This window comes from Oryctolagus cuniculus, chromosome 10 (genome assembly GCF_051225735.1).
Source record: "Oryctolagus cuniculus isolate XC-2025 breed Fujian yellow rabbit chromosome 10, ASM5122573v1, whole genome shotgun sequence".
Lineage (NCBI taxonomy): Eukaryota > Metazoa > Chordata > Mammalia > Lagomorpha > Leporidae > Oryctolagus > Oryctolagus cuniculus.
In genome coordinates, this window is record NC_142876.1 from 73917857 (window position 1) to 73938475 (window position 20619).

At 69.8% G+C, this 20619-nt stretch overlaps 9 non-coding genes across 9 annotated transcripts; all 9 read left to right on the top strand.

The window, feature by feature from the left end:
- Positions 1-710: 710 nt before the first annotated feature.
- Positions 711-829, top strand: LOC149123957 (5S ribosomal RNA). The gene has a single exon (XR_016215614.1). It is a non-coding gene; the product is annotated as a 5S ribosomal RNA (ribosomal RNA).
- Positions 830-3166: 2337 nt separating this feature from the next.
- Positions 3167-3285, top strand: LOC149123958 (5S ribosomal RNA). The gene has a single exon (XR_016215615.1). It is a non-coding gene; the product is annotated as a 5S ribosomal RNA (ribosomal RNA).
- A 2342-nt stretch (positions 3286-5627) lies between these two features.
- Positions 5628-5746, top strand: LOC149123959 (5S ribosomal RNA). The gene has a single exon (XR_016215616.1). It is a non-coding gene; the product is annotated as a 5S ribosomal RNA (ribosomal RNA).
- Positions 5747-8090: 2344 nt separating this feature from the next.
- On the top strand, positions 8091-8209 carry LOC149123960 (5S ribosomal RNA). Its single transcript, XR_016215207.1, has one exon. It is a non-coding gene; the product is annotated as a 5S ribosomal RNA (ribosomal RNA).
- A 2337-nt stretch (positions 8210-10546) lies between these two features.
- LOC149123961 (5S ribosomal RNA) lies at positions 10547-10665 on the top strand. The gene has a single exon (XR_016215617.1). It is a non-coding gene; the product is annotated as a 5S ribosomal RNA (ribosomal RNA).
- A 2317-nt stretch (positions 10666-12982) lies between these two features.
- On the top strand, positions 12983-13101 carry LOC149123962 (5S ribosomal RNA). Its single transcript, XR_016215618.1, has one exon. It is a non-coding gene; the product is annotated as a 5S ribosomal RNA (ribosomal RNA).
- A 2316-nt stretch (positions 13102-15417) lies between these two features.
- LOC149123963 (5S ribosomal RNA) lies at positions 15418-15536 on the top strand. The gene has a single exon (XR_016215619.1). It is a non-coding gene; the product is annotated as a 5S ribosomal RNA (ribosomal RNA).
- Positions 15537-17869: 2333 nt separating this feature from the next.
- On the top strand, positions 17870-17988 carry LOC149123964 (5S ribosomal RNA). Its single transcript, XR_016215620.1, has one exon. It is a non-coding gene; the product is annotated as a 5S ribosomal RNA (ribosomal RNA).
- Positions 17989-20336: 2348 nt separating this feature from the next.
- Positions 20337-20455, top strand: LOC149123965 (5S ribosomal RNA). Its single transcript, XR_016215621.1, has one exon. It is a non-coding gene; the product is annotated as a 5S ribosomal RNA (ribosomal RNA).
- Positions 20456-20619: the final 164 nt, after the last annotated feature.

Here is a 20619-nt window from a genome sequence, read left to right on the forward strand (position 1 = left end):
GCGCTGCCGCCCTCCTTCCCGACCTGCTGCCCCACTTGGGCCCCCGTGACCGAGCGGGGACAAGGGTCCCCAGGCCCTCAGCTGTCCTCGCGGCGTGGGAGTGTGTGGAGGCGCGGCGGCCGTGCCGGGGGAGGGCGGGCGACCTGTGCGTCAGCGGTGGGGGGGCTGCTGGCGGCCGGGTAGGAGGGAAGGCCCGGGCCGCGGTGGTGTGGGGCGCCGAACCCCCTGGTGCCGGGACCCGCGAGCCGCGGGGCGCAGCCCTGGGCAGGCGTGGAGGCTGCCGGGCACGGCTGGCGTGTGGCTGGGCGATGGCGGCAGGCAGGGGATCCGGCCTAGAAAGAGAGAGTAGGAGTTCCCTGTGGCCAGCGGCAGCCGGAGGAGGTTGGCTCCCCTTGGCTTGGCGGCAGCGTGCCGACTGGGCGCCCGGTGCTGCAGGTCCTGGGCTGGGCAGGCGGAGGGCTGGAGTTCGGGCACTGGTGCAGGGCTAGGCGGAGGGCGGCTGAGGAGGGGGGGGAGGAGGAGAAGAGAAGAGAAGAGAAAAGAGGGAGGAGGCGGAGGAGAAGCGGCAGCGGGAGCGGGAGCGGGAGTGGGAATGGGAATGGGAATGGGAGTGAGAGCGGGGAGCGGGCAGGAGGAGGAGGCGGCGGCGGCGGCGGCGGCGGCGGCTGTGCGGGCGCGCACTCAAGAGGGGCCTGGAGGCGGCCTCTGGCGTCTACGGCCATACCACCCTGAACGCGCCCGATCTCGTCTGATCTCGGAAGCTAAGCAGGGTCGGGCCTGGTTAGTACTTGGATGGGAGACCGCCTGGGAATACCGGGGGCTGTAGGCTTTTGCCCCGCGGCACCCTCCCCTTTTGCTCGCCTTTGGCTGGCTGCCTAGCCACGCCCCCATCCGCCAGCCCGCACGCCGGGACCCCTGCGACCCCCAACGCAGCTCCAGCAGGGGGCAGAAGCCCGACCCCTCCACCTGGCAGCCCCAGCCCGCCCGCGCCTCGGGCCTGGGCCTGGGCCTGGGCCTGGGCACGGGCACGGGCACGGGCACGGGCACGGGCGGGCCGGCCAGCTGTCCCCGGCTGCCGCAGCCCCACCGCCAACCCCGGGGCCCACCCCGGGACACAGGCCACGCCCCGCGCCATCCAGCGCGCCCCCTCCAACCCCAAACCAGCGACTCACCGCCCGCCAGGGCGCTCCCCTGCCGGCCGCCCCAACCCCGCAGCCCGCCGCACCAGCAGCTCCCGGCACCTGCACTCCCACCGCCCCTCCCGGGCTCCTGTCTCCCAGGGAGCCCAATGACTGTGACCACGACCACGACCACGACCACCGCCCGAAGACGACGCCAGGGCGCGGTTGCCCACCACTCAGGGCCCGGTGCCTCGCGCAGCCCAACCCGCGGGCCCTCTGCGCCACCTGGCCGTGCGGCGGCCACGCGCCACAGCCGCGGAAGCCCTCCAGAGCGCAAAGGAGGGACCCCACACCAAGCCTCGCAGGCAATACAGGCACCCTCTCCCTCTGTCTCTGACTTACACCAACACCTACACGTCTCTCTCTCTTTCTCTCTCTCTCTCTGTCTCTCTCTCCTCTCTCTGTCCCCCTCTCCCCCATCAGCCCTGACTCACACAGCATCCAAACGGGGCACCCTTTTGGCAGGCCAGGCAGAGACCCGCGGCCACAGGCTGCGTGCCCACAGGACCTCCCCGGGACAGAGGGTCCGTGGCAGGCAGGCAGCACACAGCCTGTGGTCTCTGTGGGGAGCAACTCGGATTGGACTGAGTTACTGGAATTAAGACTTATTCTATGCATCTGCTCTCCCACAATATGGCGCTGGGAGAGGAGAAAACAGCTTCTATGCAGCTGCCTCTTGCCAACTTGAGTGATGACCTCCAGGAGCTGATCCTGCTCCTGATTGGAGGAGAGCAGCGTACTTGGCGTGTGGGCAGCCGAGTTGGGATTGGCGGAAGAGGACTATAAAGGAGGAGAGAGACAACATGCACCAGGAACATCTAAGGGGAACACCTGTGCAGCCCCCGAGAGAGCCGGCCGGCCGGCCGGCGGTGTGCCGCTCCCCCGCGGAAGTGGGGAATGTGGCAGGGGGAACCGCCCTTCCACGGAGGTGGAAGGGACGGTAGCCAACCCGGGAAGAACCAGCAGCAAACCCGGGGAGGGCCGAGCAGACGAAAGAACAGCGCAGGGTCCTGTGTCGTTCCTCCATGAAGAGGGGGAGCGACAGTCTCGAACTGGCTGCCGGGCTGGAGGGTGCGGGTCGCGCTGAAGCGCCCCACCCTCCCGTGAGGGAACGGGCGCTGAGGACGGAAATCCCTCTGTGCCACGAAGGGTGTCGGGGTGTGCGACTGTGTGCCCCTTGTGTAGGCGTGTGTGTGTGTGTGTGTGTGTGTGTGTGTGTGAGTGCCCACGCGAGCGTGCGGCGGGGGTGATTCCGTGCGCTGCCGCCCTCCTTCCCGACCTGCTGCCCCACTTGGGCCCCCGTGACCGAGCGGGGACAAGGGTCCCCAGGCCCTCAGCTGTCCTCGCGGCGTGGGAGTGTGTGGAGGCGCGGCGGCCGTGCCGGGGGAGGGCGGGCGACCTGTGCGTCAGCGGTGGGGGGGCTGCTGGCGGCCGGGTAGGAGGGAAGGCCCGGGCCGCGGTGGTGTGGGGCGCCGAACCCCCTGGTGCCGGGACCCGCGAGCCGCGGGGCGCAGCCCTGGGCAGGCGTGGAGGCTGCCGGGCACGGCTGGCGTGTGGCTGGGCGATGGCGGCAGGCAGGGGATCCGGCCTAGAAAGAGAGAGTAGGAGTTCCCTGTGGCCAGCGGCAGCCGGAGGAGGTTGGCTCCCCTTGGCTTGGCGGCAGCGTGCCGACTGGGCGCCCGGTGCTGCACTGCAGGTCCTGGGCTGGGCAGGCGGAGGGCTGGAGTTCGGGCACTGGTGCAGGGCTAGGCGGAGTGCGGCTGAGGGGGGGGGGAGGAGGAGGAGAAGAGAAGAGAAGAGAAAAGAGGGAGGAGGCGGAGGAGAAGCGGCAGCGGGAGCGGGAGCGGGAGCGGGAATGGGAATGGGAATGGGAATGGGAGTGAGAGCGGGGAGCGGGCAGGAGGAGGAGGAGGAGGCGGCGGCGGCGGCGGCGGCGGCGGCTGTGCGGGCGCGCACTCAAGAGGGGCCTGGAGGCAGCCTCTGGCGTCTACGGCCATACCACCCTGAACGCGCCCGATCTCGTCTGATCTCGGAAGCTAAGCAGGGTCGGGCCTGGTTAGTACTTGGATGGGAGACCGCCTGGGAATACCGGGGGCTGTAGGCTTTTGCCCCGCGGCACCCTCCCCTTTTGCTCGCCTTTGGCTGGCTGCCTAGCCACGCCCCCATCCGCCAGCCCGCACGCCGGGACCCCTGCGACCCCCAACGCAGCTCCAGCAGGGGGCAGAAGCCCGACCCCTCCACCTGGCAGCCCCAGCCCGCCCGCGCCTCGGGCCTGGGCCTGGGCCTGGGCCTGGGCACGGGCACGGGCACGGGCACGGGCACGGGCACGGGCACGGGCGGGCCGGCCAGCTGTCCCCGGCTGCCGCAGCCCCACCGCCAACCCCGGGGCCCACCCCGGGACACAGGCCACGCCCCGCGCCATCCAGCGCGCCCCCTCCAACCCCAAACCAGCGACTCACCGCCCGCCAGGGCGCTCCCCTGCCGGCCGCCCCAACCCCGCAGCCCGCCGCACCAGCAGCTCCCGGCACCTGCACTCCCACCGCCCCTCCCGGGCTCCTGTCTCCCAGGGAGCCCAATGACTGTGACCACGACCACGACCACGACCACCGCCCGAAGACGACGCCAGGGCGCGGTTGCCCACCACTCAGGGCCCGGTGCCTCGCGCAGCCCAACCCGCGGGCCCTCTGCGCCACCTGGCCGTGCGGCGGCCACGCGCCACAGCCGCGGAAGCCCTCCAGAGCGCAAAGGAGGGACCCCACACCAAGCCTCGCAGGCAATACAGGCACCCTCTCCCTCTGTCTCTGACTTACACCAACACCTACACGTCTCTCTCTCTTTCTCTCTCTCTCTCTGTCTCTCTCTCCTCTCTCTGTCCCCCTCTCCCCCATCAGCCCTGACTCACACAGCATCCAAACGGGGCACCCTTTTGGCAGGCCAGGCAGAGACCCGCGGCCACAGGCTGCGTGCCCACAGGACCTCCCCGGGACAGAGGGTCCGTGGCAGGCAGGCAGCACACAGCCTGTGGTCTCTGTGGGGAGCAACTCGGATTGGACTGAGTTACTGGAATTAAGACTTATTCTATGCATCTGCTCTCCCACAATATGGCGCTGGGAGAGGAGAAAACAGCTTCTATGCAGCTGCCTCTTGCCAACTTGAGTGATGACCTCCAGGAGCTGATCCTGCTCCTGATTGGAGGAGAGCAGCGTACTTGGCGTGTGGGCAGCCGAGTTGGGATTGGCGGAAGAGGACTATAAAGGAGGAGAGAGACAACATGCACCAGGAACATCTAAGGGGAACACCTGTGCAGCCCCCGAGAGAGCCGGCCGGCCGGCCGGCGGTGTGCCGCTCCCCCGCGGAAGTGGGGAATGTGGCAGGGGGAACCGCCCTTCCACGGAGGTGGAAGGGACGGTAGCCAACCCGGGAAGAACCAGCAGCAAACCCGGGGAGGGCCGAGCAGACGAAAGAACAGCGCAGGGTCCTGTGTCGTTCCTCCATGAAGAGGGGGAGCGACAGTCTCGAACTGGCTGCCGGGCTGGAGGGTGCGGGTCGCGCTGAAGCGCCCCACCCTCCCGTGAGGGAACGGGCGCTGAGGACGGAAATCCCTCTGTGCCACGAAGGGTGTCGGGGTGTGCGACTGTGTGCCCCTTGTGTAGGCGTGTGTGTGTGTGTGTGTGTGTGTGTGTGAGTGCCCACGCGAGCGTGCGGCGGGGGTGATTCCGTGCGCTGCCGCCCTCCTTCCCGACCTGCTGCCCCACTTGGGCCCCCGTGACCGAGCGGGGACAAGGGTCCCCAGGCCCTCAGCTGTCCTCGCGGCGTGGGAGTGTGTGGAGGCGCGGCGGCCGTGCCGGGGGAGGGCGGGCGACCTGTGCGTCAGCGGTGGGGGGGCTGCTGGCGGCCGGGTAGGAGGGAAGGCCCGGGCCGCGGTGGTGTGGGGCGCCGAACCCCCTGGTGCCGGGACCCGCGAGCCGCGGGGCGCAGCCCTGGGCAGGCGTGGAGGCTGCCGGGCACGGCTGGCGTGTGGCTGGGCGATGGCGGCAGGCAGGGGATCCGGCCTAGAAAGAGAGAGTAGGAGTTCCCTGTGGCCAGCGGCAGCCGGAGGAGGTTGGCTCCCCTTGGCTTGGCGGCAGCGTGCCGACTGGGCGCCCGGTGCTGCAGGTCCTGGGCTGGGCAGGCGGAGGGCTGGAGTTCGGGCACTGGTGCAGGGCTAGGCGGAGGGCGGCTGAGGAGGAGGGGGGGGGAGGAGGAGAAGAGAAGAGAAGAGAAAAGAGGGAGGAGGCGGAGGAGAAGCGGCAGTGGGAGCGGGAGCGGGAGTGGGAATGGGAATGGGAATGGGAGTGAGAGCGGGGAGCGGGCAGGAAGAGGAGGCGGCGGCGGCGGCGGCGGCGGCGGCGGCGGCGGCGGCTGTGCGGGCGCGCACTCAAGAGGGGCCTGGAGGCGGCCTCTGGCGTCTACGGCCATACCACCCTGAACGCGCCCGATCTCGTCTGATCTCGGAAGCTAAGCAGGGTCGGGCCTGGTTAGTACTTGGATGGGAGACCGCCTGGGAATACCGGGGGCTGTAGGCTTTTGCCCCGCGGCACCCTCCCCTTTTGCTCGCCTTTGGCTGGCTGCCTAGCCACGCCCCCATCCGCCAGCCCGCACGCCGGGACCCCTGCGACCCCCAACGCAGCTCCAGCAGGGGGCAGAAGCCCGACCCCTCCACCTGGCAGCCCCAGCCCGCCCGCGCCTCGGGCCTGGGCCTGGGCCTGGGCCTGGGCACGGGCACGGGCACGGGCACGGGCACGGGCACGGGCACGGGCGGGCCGGCCAGCTGTCCCCGGCTGCCGCAGCCCCACCGCCAACCCCGGGGCCCACCCCGGGACACAGGCCACGCCCCGCGCCATCCAGCGCGCCCCCTCCAACCCCAAACCAGCGACTCACCGCCCGCCAGGGCGCTCCCCTGCCGGCCGCCCCAACCCCGCAGCCCGCCGCACCAGCAGCTCCCGGCACCTGCACTCCCACCGCCCCTCCCGGGCTCCTGTCTCCCAGGGAGCCCAATGACTGTGACCACGACCACGACCACGACCACCGCCCGAAGACGACGCCAGGGCGCGGTTGCCCACCACTCAGGGCCCGGTGCCTCGCGCAGCCCAACCCGCGGGCCCTCTGCGCCACCTGGCCGTGCGGCGGCCACGCGCCACAGCCGCGGAAGCCCTCCAGAGCGCAAAGGAGGGACCCCACACCAAGCCTCGCAGGCAATACAGGCACCCTCTCCCTCTGTCTCTGACTTACACCAACACCTACACGTCTCTCTCTCTTTCTCTCTCTCTCTCTGTCTCTCTCTCCTCTCTCTGTCCCCCTCTCCCCCATCAGCCCTGACTCACACAGCATCCAAACGGGGCACCCTTTTGGCAGGCCAGGCAGAGACCCGCGGCCACAGGCTGCGTGCCCACAGGACCTCCCCGGGACAGAGGGTCCGTGGCAGGCAGGCAGCACACAGCCTGTGGTCTCTGTGGGGAGCAACTCGGATTGGACTGAGTTACTGGAATTAAGACTTATTCTATGCATCTGCTCTCCCACAATATGGCGCTGGGAGAGGAGAAAACAGCTTCTATGCAGCTGCCTCTTGCCAACTTGAGTGATGACCTCCAGGAGCTGATCCTGCTCCTGATTGGAGGAGAGCAGCGTACTTGGCGTGTGGGCAGCCGAGTTGGGATTGGCGGAAGAGGACTATAAAGGAGGAGAGAGACAACATGCACCAGGAACATCTAAGGGGAACACCTGTGCAGCCCCCGAGAGAGCCGGCCGGCCGGCCGGCGGTGTGCCGCTCCCCCGCGGAAGTGGGGAATGTGGCAGGGGGAACCGCCCTTCCACGGAGGTGGAAGGGACGGTAGCCAACCCGGGAAGAACCAGCAGCAAACCCGGGGAGGGCCGAGCAGACGAAAGAACAGCGCAGGGTCCTGTGTCGTTCCTCCATGAAGAGGGGGAGCGACAGTCTCGAACTGGCTGCCGGGCTGGAGGGTGCGGGTCGCGCTGAAGCGCCCCACCCTCCCGTGAGGGAACGGGCGCTGAGGACGGAAATCCCTCTGTGCCACGAAGGGTGTCGGGGTGTGCGACTGTGTGCCCCTTGTGTAGGCGTGTGTGTGTGTGTGTGTGTGTGTGAGTGCCCACGCGAGCGTGCGGCGGGGGTGATTCCGTGCGCTGCCGCCCTCCTTCCCGACCTGCTGCCCCACTTGGGCCCCCGTGACCGAGCGGGGACAAGGGTCCCCAGGCCCTCAGCTGTCCTCGCGGCGTGGGAGTGTGTGGAGGCGCGGCGGCCGTGCCGGGGGAGGGCGGGCGACCTGTGCGTCAGCGGTGGGGGGGCTGCTGGCGGCCGGGTAGGAGGGAAGGCCCGGGCCGCGGTGGTGTGGGGCGCCGAACCCCCTGGTGCCGGGACCCGCGAGCCGCGGGGCGCAGCCCTGGGCAGGCGTGGAGGCTGCCGGGCACGGCTGGCGTGTGGCTGGGCGATGGCGGCAGGCAGGGGATCCGGCCTAGAAAGAGAGAGTAGGAGTTCCCTGTGGCCAGCGGCAGCCGGAGGAGGTTGGCTCCCCTTGGCTTGGCGGCAGCGTGCCGACTGGGCGCCCGGTGCTGCAGGTCCTGGGCTGGGCAGGCGGAGGGCTGGAGTTCGGGCACTGGTGCAGGGCTAGGCGGAGGGCGGCTGAGGAGGAGGGGGGGGGAGGAGGAGAAGAGAAGAGAAGAGAAAAGAGGGAGGAGGCGGAGGAGAAGCGGCAGCGGGAGCGGGAGCGGGAGTGGGAATGGGAATGGGAATGGGAGTGAGAGCGGGGAGCGGGCAGGAAGAGGAGGCGGCGGCGGCGGCGGCGGCGGCGGCGGCGGCGGCGGCGGCGGCTGTGCGGGCGCGCACTCAAGAGGGGCCTGGAGGCGGCCTCTGGCGTCTACGGCCATACCACCCTGAACGCGCCCGATCTCGTCTGATCTCGGAAGCTAAGCAGGGTCGGGCCTGGTTAGTACTTGGATGGGAGACCGCCTGGGAATACCGGGTGCTGTAGGCTTTTGCCCCGCGGCACCCTCCCCTTTTGCTCGCCTTTGGCTGGCTGCCTAGCCACGCCCCCATCCGCCAGCCCGCACGCCGGGACCCCTGCGACCCCCAACGCAGCTCCAGCAGGGGGCAGAAGCCCGACCCCTCCACCTGGCAGCCCCAGCCCGCCCGCGCCTCGGGCCTGGGCCTGGGCCTGGGCCTGGGCACGGGCACGGGCACGGGCACGGGCACGGGCGGGCCGGCCAGCTGTCCCCGGCTGCCGCAGCCCCACCGCCAACCCCGGGGCCCACCCCGGGACACAGGCCACGCCCCGCGCCATCCAGCGCGCCCCCTCCAACCCCAAACCAGCGACTCACCGCCCGCCAGGGCGCTCCCCTGCCGGCCGCCCCAACCCCGCAGCCCGCCGCACCAGCAGCTCCCGGCACCTGCACTCCCACCGCCCCTCCCGGGCTCCTGTCTCCCAGGGAGCCCAATGACTGTGACCACGACCACGACCACGACCACCGCCCGAAGACGACGCCAGGGCGCGGTTGCCCACCACTCAGGGCCCGGTGCCTCGCGCAGCCCAACCCGCGGGCCCTCTGCGCCACCTGGCCGTGCGGCGGCCACGCGCCACAGCCGCGGAAGCCCTCCAGAGCGCAAAGGAGGGACCCCACACCAAGCCTCGCAGGCAATACAGGCACCCTCTCCCTCTGTCTCTGACTTACACCAACACCTACACGTCTCTCTCTCTTTCTCTCTCTCTCTCTGTCTCTCTCTCCTCTCTCTGTCCCCCTCTCCCCCATCAGCCCTGACTCACACAGCATCCAAACGGGGCACCCTTTTGGCAGGCCAGGCAGAGACCCGCGGCCACAGGCTGCGTGCCCACAGGACCTCCCCGGGACAGAGGGTCCGTGGCAGGCAGGCAGCACACAGCCTGTGGTCTCTGTGGGGAGCAACTCGGATTGGACTGAGTTACTGGAATTAAGACTTATTCTATGCATCTGCTCTCCCACAATATGGCGCTGGGAGAGGAGAAAACAGCTTCTATGCAGCTGCCTCTTGCCAACTTGAGTGATGACCTCCAGGAGCTGATCCTGCTCCTGATTGGAGGAGAGTAGCGTACTTGGCGTGTGGGCAGCCGAGTTGGGATTGGCGGAAGAGGACTATAAAGGAGGAGAGAGACAACATGCACCAGGAACATCTAAGGGGAACACCTGTGCAGCCCCCGAGAGAGCCGGCCGGCCGGCCGGCGGTGTGCCGCTCCCCCGCGGAAGTGGGGAATGTGGCAGGGGGAACCGCCCTTCCACGGAGGTGGAAGGGACGGTAGCCAACCCGGGAAGAACCAGCAGCAAACCCGGGGAGGGCCGAGCAGACGAAAGAACAGCGCAGGGTCCTGTGTCGTTCCTCCATGAAGAGGGGGAGCGACAGTCTCGAACTGGCTGCCGGGCTGGAGGGTGCGGGTCGCGCTGAAGCGCCCCACCCTCCCGTGAGGGAACGGGCGCTGAGGACGGAAATCCCTCTGTGCCACGAAGGGTGTCGGGGTGTGCGACTGTGTGCCCCTTGTGTAGGCGTGTGTGTGTGTGTGTGTGTGTGTGTGTGTGAGTGCCCACGCGAGCGTGCGGCGGGGGTGATTCCGTGCGCTGCCGCCCTCCTTCCCGACCTGCTGCCCCACTTGGGCCCCCGTGACCGAGCGGGGACAAGGGTCCCCAGGCCCTCAGCTGTCCTCGCGGCGTGGGAGTGTGTGGAGGCGCGGCGGCCGTGCCGGGGGAGGGCGGGCGACCTGTGCGTCAGCGGTGGGGGGGCTGCTGGCGGCCGGGTAGGAGGGAAGGCCCGGGCCGCGGTGGTGTGGGGCGCCGAACCCCCTGGTGCCGGGACCCGCGAGCCGCGGGGCGCAGCCCTGGGCAGGCGTGGAGGCTGCCGGGCACGGCTGGCGTGTGGCTGGGCGATGGCGGCAGGCAGGGGATCCGGCCTAGAAAGAGAGAGTAGGAGTTCCCTGTGGCCAGCGGCAGCCGGAGGAGGTTGGCTCCCCTTGGCTTGGCGGCAGCGTGCCGACTGGGCGCCCGGTGCTGCAGGTCCTGGGCTGGGCAGGCGGAGGGCTGGAGTTCGGGCACTGGTGCAGGGCTAGGCGGAGGGCGGCTGAGGAGGGGGGGGGGGAGGAGGAGAAGAGAAGAGAAGAGAAAAGAGGGAGGAGGCGGAGGAGAAGCGGCAGCGGGAGCGGGAGCGGGAGTGGGAATGGGAATGGGAATGGGAGTGAGAGCGGGGAGCGGGCAGGAAGAGGAGGCGGCGGCGGCGGCGGCGGCGGCGGCGGCGGCGGCGGCGGCGGCTGTGCGGGCGCGCACTCAAGAGGGGCCTGGAGGCGGCCTCTGGCGTCTACGGCCATACCACCCTGAACGCGCCCGATCTCGTCTGATCTCGGAAGCTAAGCAGGGTCGGGCCTGGTTAGTACTTGGATGGGAGACCGCCTGGGAATACCGGGGGCTGTAGGCTTTTGCCCCGCGGCACCCTCCCCTTTTGCTCGCCTTTGGCTGGCTGCCTAGCCACGCCCCCATCCGCCAGCCCGCACGCCGGGACCCCTGCGACCCCCAACGCAGCTCCAGCAGGGGGCAGAAGCCCGACCCCTCCACCTGGCAGCCCCAGCCCGCCCGCGCCTCGGGCCTGGGCCTGGGCCTGGGCCTGGGCCTGGGCCTGGGCCTGGGCCTGGGCACGGGCACGGGCACGGGCGGGCCGGCCAGCTGTCCCCGGCTGCCGCAGCCCCACTGCCAACCCCGGGGCCCACCCCGGGACACAGGCCACGCCCCGCGCCATCCCAGCGCGCCCCCTCCAACCCCAAACCAGCGACTCACCGCCCGCCAGGGCGCTCCCCTGCCGGCCGCCCCAACCCCGCAGCCCGCCGCACCAGCAGCTCCCGGCACCTGCACTCCCACCGCCCCTCCCGGGCTCCTGTCTCCCAGGGAGCCCAATGACTGTGACCACGACCACGACCACCGCCCGAAGACGACGCCAGGGCGCAGTTGCCCACCACTCAGGGCCCGGTGCCTCGCGCAGCCCAACCCGCGGGCCCTCTGCGCCACCTGGCCGTGCGGCGGCCACGCGCCACAGCCGCGGAAGCCCTCCAGAGCGCAAAGGAGGGACCCCACACCAAGCCTCGCAGGCAATACAGGCACCCTCTCCCTCTGTCTCTGACTTACACCAACACCTACACGTCTCTCTCTCTTTCTCTCTCTCTCTCTGTCTCTCTCTCCTCTCTCTGTCCCCCTCTCCCCCATCAGCCCTGACTCACACAGCATCCAAACGGGGCACCCTTTTGGCAGGCCAGGCAGAGACCCGCGGCCACAGGCTGCGTGCCCACAGGACCTCCCCGGGACAGAGGGTCCGTGGCAGGCAGGCAGCACACAGCCTGTGGTCTCTGTGGGGAGCAACTCGGATTGGACTGAGTTACTGGAATTAAGACTTATTCTATGCATCTGCTCTCCCACAATATGGCGCTGGGAGAGGAGAAAACAGCTTCTATGCAGCTGCCTCTTGCCAACTTGAGTGATGACCTCCAGGAGCTGATCCTGCTCCTGATTGGAGGAGAGCAGCGTACTTGGCGTGTGGGCAGCCGAGTTGGGATTGGCGGAAGAGGACTATAAAGGAGGAGAGAGACAACATGCACCAGGAACATCTAAGGGGAACACCTGTGCAGCCCCCGAGAGAGCCGGCCGGCCGGCCGGCGGTGTGCCGCTCCCCCGCGGAAGTGGGGAATGTGGCAGGGGGAACCGCCCTTCCACGGAGGTGGAAGGGACGGTAGCCAACCCGGGAAGAACCAGCAGCAAACCCGGGGAGGGCCGAGCAGACGAAAGAACAGCGCAGGGTCCTGTGTCGTTCCTCCATGAAGAGGGGGAGCGACAGTCTCGAACTGGCTGCCGGGCTGGAGGGTGCGGGTCGCGCTGAAGCGCCCCACCCTCCCGTGAGGGAACGGGCGCTGAGGACGGAAATCCCTCTGTGCCACGAAGGGTGTCGGGGTGTGCGACTGTGTGCCCCTTGTGTAGGCGTGTGTGTGTGTGTGTGTGTGTGTGAGTGCCCACGCGAGCGTGCGGCGGGGGTGATTCCGTGCGCTGCCGCCCTCCTTCCCGACCTGCTGCCCCACTTGGGCCCCCGTGACCGAGCGGGGACAAGGGTCCCCAGGCCCTCAGCTGTCCTCGCGGCGTGGGAGTGTGTGGAGGCGCGGCGGCCGTGCCGGGGGAGGGCGGGCGACCTGTGCGTCAGCGGTGGGGGGGCTGCTGGCGGCCGGGTAGGAGGGAAGGCCCGGGCCGCAGTGGTGTGGGGCGCCGAACCCCCTGGTGCCGGGACCCGCGAGCCGCGGGGCGCAGCCCTGGGCAGGCGTGGAGGCTGCCGGGCACGGCTGGCGTGTGGCTGGGCGATGGCGGCAGGCAGGGGATCCGGCCTAGAAAGAGAGAGTAGGAGTTCCCTGTGGCCAGCGGCAGCCGGAGGAGGTTGGCTCCCCTTGGCTTGGCGGCAGCGTGCCGACTGGGCGCCCGGTGCTGCAGGTCCTGGGCTGGGCAGGCGGAGGGCTGGAGTTCGGGCACTGGTGCAGGGCTAGGCGGAGGGCGGCTGAGGAGGGGGGGGAGGAGGAGAAGAGAAGAGAAGAGAAAAGAGGGAGGAGGCGGAGGAGAAGCGGCAGCGGGAGCGGGAGCGGGAGTGGGAATGGGAATGGGAATGGGAGTGAGAGCGGGGAGCGGGCAGGAGGAGGAGGCGGCGGCGGCGGCGGCGGCGGCGGCTGTGCGGGCGCGCACTCAAGAGGGGCCTGGAGGCGGCCTCTGGCGTCTACGGCCATACCACCCTGAACGCGCCCGATCTCGTCTGATCTCGGAAGCTAAGCAGGGTCGGGCCTGGTTAGTACTTGGATGGGAGACCGCCTGGGAATACCGGGGGCTGTAGGCTTTTGCCCCGCGGCACCCTCCCCTTTTGCTCGCCTTTGGCTGGCTGCCTAGCCACGCCCCCATCCGCCAGCCCGCACGCCGGGACCCCTGCGACCCCCAACGCAGCTCCAGCAGGGGGCAGAAGCCCGACCCCTCCACCTGGCAGCCCCAGCCCGCCCGCGCCTCGGGCCTGGGCCTGGGCCTGGGCCTGGGCACGGGCACGGGCACGGGCACGGGCACGGGCACGGGCGGGCCGGCCAGCTGTCCCCGGCTGCCGCAGCCCCACCGCCAACCCCGGGGCCCACCCCGGGACACAGGCCACGCCCCGCGCCATCCAGCGCGCCCCCTCCAACCCCAAACCAGCGACTCACCGCCCGCCAGGGCGCTCCCCTGCCGGCCGCCCCAACCCCGCAGCCCGCCGCACCAGCAGCTCCCGGCACCTGCACTCCCACCGCCCCTCCCGGGCTCCTGTCTCCCAGGGAGCCCAATGACTGTGACCACGACCACGACCACGACCACCGCCCGAAGACGACGCCAGGGCGCGGTTGCCCACCACTCAGGGCCCGGTGCCTCGCGCAGCCCAACCCGCGGGCCCTCTGCGCCACCTGGCCGTGCGGCGGCCACGCGCCACAGCCGCGGAAGCCCTCCAGAGCGCAAAGGAGGGACCCCACACCAAGCCTCGCAGGCAATACAGGCACCCTCTCCCTCTGTCTCTGACTTACACCAACACCTACACGTCTCTCTCTCTTTCTCTCTCTCTCTCTGTCTCTCTCTCCTCTCTCTGTCCCCCTCTCCCCCATCAGCCCTGACTCACACAGCATCCAAACGGGGCACCCTTTTGGCAGGCCAGGCAGAGACCCGCGGCCACAGGCTGCGTGCCCACAGGACCTCCCCGGGACAGAGGGTCCGTGGCAGGCAGGCAGCACACAGCCTGTGGTCTCTGTGGGGAGCAACTCGGATTGGACTGAGTTACTGGAATTAAGACTTATTCTATGCATCTGCTCTCCCACAATATGGCGCTGGGAGAGGAGAAAACAGCTTCTATGCAGCTGCCTCTTGCCAACTTGAGTGATGACCTCCAGGAGCTGATCCTGCTCCTGATTGGAGGAGAGCAGCGTACTTGGCGTGTGGGCAGCCGAGTTGGGATTGGCGGAAGAGGACTATAAAGGAGGAGAGAGACAACATGCACCAGGAACATCTAAGGGGAACACCTGTGCAGCCCCCGAGAGAGCCGGCCGGCCGGCCGGCGGTGTGCCGCTCCCCCGCGGAAGTGGGGAATGTGGCAGGGGGAACCGCCCTTCCACGGAGGTGGAAGGGACGGTAGCCAACCCGGGAAGAACCAGCAGCAAACCCGGGGAGGGCCGAGCAGACGAAAGAACAGCGCAGGGTCCTGTGTCGTTCCTCCATGAAGAGGGGGAGCGACAGTCTCGAACTGGCTGCCGGGCTGGAGGGTGCGGGTCGCGCTGAAGCGCCCCACCCTCCCGTGAGGGAACGGGCGCTGAGGACGGAAATCCCTCTGTGCCACGAAGGGTGTCGGGGTGTGCGACTGTGTGCCCCTTGTGTAGGCGTGTGTGTGTGTGTGTGTGTGTGTGAGTGCCCACGCGAGCGTGCGGCGGGGGTGATTCCGTGCGCTGCCGCCCTCCTTCCCGACCTGCTGCCCCACTTGGGCCCCCGTGACCGAGCGGGGACAAGGGTCCCCAGGCCCTCAGCTGTCCTCGCGGCGTGGGAGTGTGTGGAGGCGCGGCGGCCGTGCCGGGGGAGGGCGGGCGACCTGTGCGTCAGCGGTGGGGGGGCTGCTGGCGGCCGGGTAGGAGGGAAGGCCCGGGCCGCAGTGGTGTGGGGCGCCGAACCCCCTGGTGCCGGGACCCGCGAGCCGCGGGGCGCAGCCCTGGGCAGGCGTGGAGGCTGCCGGGCACGGCTGGCGTGTGGCTGGGCGATGGCGGCAGGCAGGGGATCCGGCCTAGAAAGAGAGAGTAGGAGTTCCCTGTGGCCAGCGGCAGCCGGAGGAGGTTGGCTCCCCTTGGCTTGGCGGCAGCGTGCCGACTGGGCGCCCGGTGCTGCAGGTCCTGGGCTGGGCAGGCGGAGGGCTGGAGTTCGGGCACTGGTGCAGGGCTAGGCGGAGGGCGGCTGAGGAGGGGGGGGAGGAGGAGAAGAGAAGAGAAGAGAAAAGAGGGAGGAGGCGGAGGAGAAGCGGCAGCGGGAGCGGGAGCGGGAGTGGGAATGGGAATGGGAATGGGAGTGAGAGCGGGGAGCGGGCAGGAGGAGGAGGCGGCGGCGGCGGCGGCGGCGGCGGCTGTGCGGGCGCGCACTCAAGAGGGGCCTGGAGGCGGCCTCTGGCGTCTACGGCCATACCACCCTGAACGCGCCCGATCTCGTCTGATCTCGGAAGCTAAGCAGGGTCGGGCCTGGTTAGTACTTGGATGGGAGACCGCCTGGGAATACCGGGGGCTGTAGGCTTTTGCCCCGCGGCACCCTCCCCTTTTGCTCGCCTTTGGCTGGCTGCCTAGCCACGCCCCCATCCGCCAGCCCGCACGCCGGGACCCCTGCGACCCCCAACGCAGCTCCAGCAGGGGGCAGAAGCCCGACCCCTCCACCTGGCAGCCCCAGCCCGCCCGCGCCTCGGGCCTGGGCCTGGGCCTGGGCCTGGGCACGGGCACGGGCACGGGCACGGGCACGGGCGGGCCGGCCAGCTGTCCCCGGCTGCCGCAGCCCCACCGCCAACCCCGGGGCCCACCCCGGGACACAGGCCACGCCCCGCGCCATCCAGCGCGCCCCCTCCAACCCCAAACCAGCGACTCACCGCCCGCCAGGGCGCTCCCCTGCCGGCCGCCCCAACCCCGCAGCCCGCCGCACCAGCAGCTCCCGGCACCTGCACTCCCACCGCCCCTCCCGGGCTCCTGTCTCCCAGGGAGCCCAATGACTGTGACCACGACCACGACCACGACCACCGCCCGAAGACGACGCCAGGGCGCGGTTGCCCACCACTCAGGGCCCGGTGCCTCGCGCAGCCCAACCCGCGGGCCCTCTGCGCCACCTGGCCGTGCGGCGGCCACGCGCCACAGCCGCGGAAGCCCTCCAGAGCGCAAAGGAGGGACCCCACACCAAGCCTCGCAGGCAATACAGGCACCCTCTCCCTCTGTCTCTGACTTACACCAACACCTACACGTCTCTCTCTCTTTCTCTCTCTCTCTCTGTCTCTCTCTCCTCTCTCTGTCCCCCTCTCCCCCATCAGCCCTGACTCACACAGCATCCAAACGGGGCACCCTTTTGGCAGGCCAGGCAGAGACCCGCGGCCACAGGCTGCGTGCCCACAGGACCTCCCCGGGACAGAGGGTCCGTGGCAGGCAGGCAGCACACAGCCTGTGGTCTCTGTGGGGAGCAACTCGGATTGGACTGAGTTACTGGAATTAAGACTTATTCTATGCATCTGCTCTCCCACAATATGGCGCTGGGAGAGGAGAAAACAGCTTCTATGCAGCTGCCTCTTGCCAACTTGAGTGATGACCTCCAGGAGCTGATCCTGCTCCTGATTGGAGGAGAGCAGCGTACTTGGCGTGTGGGCAGCCGAGTTGGGATTGGCGGAAGAGGACTATAAAGGAGGAGAGAGACAACATGCACCAGGAACATCTAAGGGGAACACCTGTGCAGCCCCCGAGAGAGCCGGCCGGCCGGCCGGCGGTGTGCCGCTCCCCCGCGGAAGTGGGGAATGTGGCAGGGGGAACCGCCCTTCCACGGAGGTGGAAGGGACGGTAGCCAACCCGGGAAGAACCAGCAGCAAACCCGGGGAGGGCCGAGCAGACGAAAGAACAGCGCAGGGTCCTGTGTCGTTCCTCCATGAAGAGGGGGAGCGACAGTCTCGAACTGGCTGCCGGGCTGGAGGGTGCGGGTCGCGCTGAAGCGCCCCACCCTCCCGTGAGGGAACGGGCGCTGAGGACGGAAATCCCTCTGTGCCACGAAGGGTGTCGGGGTGTGCGACTGTGTGCCCCTTGTGTAGGCGTGTGTGTGTGTGTGTGTGTGTGTGTGTGAGTGCCCACGCGAGCGTGCGGCGGGGGTGATTCCGTGCGCTGCCGCCCTCCTTCCCGACCTGCTGCCCCACTTGGGCCCCCGTGACCGAGCGGGGACAAGGGTCCCCAGGCCCTCAGCTGTCCTCGCGGCGTGGGAGTGTGTGGAGGCGCGGCGGCCGTGCCGGGGGAGGGCGGGCGACCTGTGCGTCAGCGGTGGGGGGGCTGCTGGCGGCCGGGTAGGAGGGAAGGCCCGGGCCGCGGTGGTGTGGGGCGCCGAACCCCCTGGTGCCGGGACCCGCGAGCCGCGGGGCGCAGCCCTGGGCAGGCGTGGAGGCTGCCGGGCACGGCTGGCGTGTGGCTGGGCGATGGCGGCAGGCAGGGGATCCGGCCTAGAAAGAGAGAGTAGGAGTTCCCTGTGGCCAGCGGCAGCCGGAGGAGGTTGGCTCCCCTTGGCTTGGCGGCAGCGTGCCGACTGGGCGCCCGGTGCTGCACTGCAGGTCCTGGGCTGGGCAGGCGGAGGGCTGGAGTTCGGGCACTGGTGCAGGGCTAGGCAGAGTGCGGCTGAGGGGGGGGGGAGGAGGAGGAGAAGAGAAGAGAAGAGAAAAGAGGGAGGAGGCGGAGGAGAAGCGGCAGCGGGAGCGGGAGCGGGAGCGGGAATGGGAATGGGAATGGGAATGGGAGTGAGAGCGGGGAGCGGGCAGGAGGAGGAGGAGGCGGCGGCGGCGGCGGCGGCGGCGGCGGCTGTGCGGGCGCGCACTCAAGAGGGGCCTGGAGGCAGCCTCTGGCGTCTACGGCCATACCACCCTGAACGCGCCCGATCTCGTCTGATCTCGGAAGCTAAGCAGGGTCGGGCCTGGTTAGTACTTGGATGGGAGACCGCCTGGGAATACCGGGGGCTGTAGGCTTTTGCCCCGCGGCACCCTCCCCTTTTGCTCGCCTTTGGCTGGCTGCCTAGCCACGCCCCCATCCGCCAGCCCGCACGCCGGGACCCCTGCGACCCCCAACGCAGCTCCAGCAGGGGGCAGAAGCCCGACCCCTCCACCTGGCAGCCCCAGCCCGCCCGCGCCTCGGGCCTGGGCCTGGGCCTGGGCCTGGGCACGGGCACGGGCACGGGCACGAGCACGGGCACGGGCACGGGCACGGGCGGGCCGGCCAGCTCTCCCCGGCTGCCGCAGCCCCACCGCCAACCCCGGGGCCCACCCCGGGACACAGGCCACGCCCCGCGCCATCCAGCGCGCCCCCTCCAACCCCAAACCAGCGACTCACCGCCCGCCAGGGCGCTCCCCTGCCGGCCGCCCCAACCCCGCAGCCCGCCGCACCAGCAGCTCCCGGCACCTGCACTCCCACCGCCCCTCCCGGGCTCCTGTCTCCCAGGGAGCCCAATGACTGTGACCACGACCACGACCACGACCACCGCCCGAAGACGACGCCAGGGCGCGGTTGCCCACCACTCAGGGCCCGGTGCCTCGCGCAGCCCAACCCGCGGGCCCTCTGCGCCACCTGGCCGTGCGGCGGCCACGCGCCACAGCCGCGGAAGCCCTCCAGAGCGCAAAGGAGGGACCCCACACCAAGCCTCGCAGGCAATACAGGCACCCTCTCCCTCTGTCTCTGACTTACACCAACACCTACACGTCTCTCTCTCTTTCTCTCTCTCTCTCTGTCTCTCTCTCCTCTCTCTGTCCCCCTCTCCCCCATCAGCCCTGACTCACACAGCATCCAAACGGGGCACCCTTTTGGCAGGCCAGGCAGAGACCCGCGGCCACAGGCTGCGTGCCCACAGGACCTCCCCGGGACAGAGGGTCCGTGGCAGGCAGGCAGCACACAGCCTGTGGTCTCTGTGGGGAGCAACTCGGATTGGACTGAGTTACTGGAATTAAGACTTATTCTATGCATCTGCTCTCCCACAATATGGCGCTGGGAGAGGAGAAAACAGCTTCTATGCAGCTGCCTCTTGCCAACTTGAGTGATGACCTCCAGGAGCTGATCCTGCTCCTGATTGGAGGAGAGCAGCGTACTTGGCGTGTGGGCAGCCGAGTTGGGATTGGCGGAAGAGGACTATAAAGGAGGAGAGAGACAACATGCACCAGGAACATCTAAGGGGAACACCTGTGCAGCCCCCGAGAGAGCCGGCCGGCCGGCCGGCGGTGTGCCGCTCCCCCGCGGAAGTGGGGAATGTGGCAGGGGGAACCGCCCTTCCACGGAGGTGGAAGGGACGGTAGCCAACCCGGGAAGAACCAGCAGCAAACCCGGGGAGGGCCGAGCAGACGAAAGAACAGCGCAGGGTCCTGTGTCGTTCCTCCATGAAGAGGGGGAGCGACAGTCTCGAACTGGCTGCCGGGCTGGAGGGTGCGGGTCGCGCTGAAGCGCCCCACCCTCCCGTGAGGGAACGGGCGCTGAGGACGGAAATCCCTCTGTGCCACGAAGGGTGTCGGGGTGTGCGACTGTGTGCCCCTTGTGTAGGCGTGTGTGTGTGTGTGTGTGTGTGTGTGTGAGTGCCCACGCGAGCGTGCGGCGGGGGTGATTCCGTGCGCTGCCGCCCTCCTTCCCGACCTGCTGCCCCACTTGGGCCCCCGTGACCGAGCGGGGACAAGGGTCCCCAGGCCCTCAGCTGTCCTCGCGGCGTGGGAGTGTGTGGAGGCGCGGCGGCCGTGCCGGGGGAGGGCGGGCGACCTGTGCGTCAGCGGTGGGGGGGCTGCTGGCGGCCGGGTAGGAGGGAAGGCCCGGGCCGCGGTGGTGTGGGGCGCCGAACCCCCTGGTGCCGGGACCCGCGAGCCGCGGGGCGCAGCCCTGGGCAGGCGTGGAGGCTGCCGGGCACGGCTGGCGTGTGGCTGGGCGATGGCGGCAGGCAGGGGATCCGGCCTAGAAAGAGAGAGTAGGAGTTCCCTGTGGCCAGCGGCAGCCGGAGGAGGTTGGCTCCCCTTGGCTTGGCGGCAGCGTGCCGACTGGGCGCCCGGTGCTGCACTGCAGGTCCTGGGCTGGGCAGGCGGAGGGCTGGAGTTCGGGCACTGGTGCAGGGCTAGGCGGAGTGCGGCTGAGGGGGGGGGGAGGAGGAGGAGAAGAGAAGAGAAGAGAAAAGAGGGAGGAGGCGGAGGAGAAGCGGCAGCGGGAGCGGGAGCGGGAGCGGGAATGGGAATGGGAATGGGAATGGGAGTGAGAGCGGGGAGCGGGCAGGAGGAGGAGGAGGCGGCGGCGGCGGCGGCGGCGGCGGCTGTGCGGGCGCGCACTCAAGAGGGGCCTGGAGGCAGCCTCTGGCGTCTACGGCCATACCACCCTGAACGCGCCCGATCTCGTCTGATCTCGGAAGCTAAGCAGGGTCGGGCCTGGTTAGTACTTGGATGGGAGACCGCCTGGGAATACCGGGGGCTGTAGGCTTTTGCCCCGCGGCACCCTCCCCTTTTGCTCGCCTTTGGCTGGCTGCCTAGCCACGCCCCCATCCGCCAGCCCGCACGCCGGGACCCCTGCGACCCCCAACGCAGCTCCAGCAGGGGGCAGAAGCCCGACCCCTCCACCTGGCAGCCCCAGCCCGCCCGCGCCTC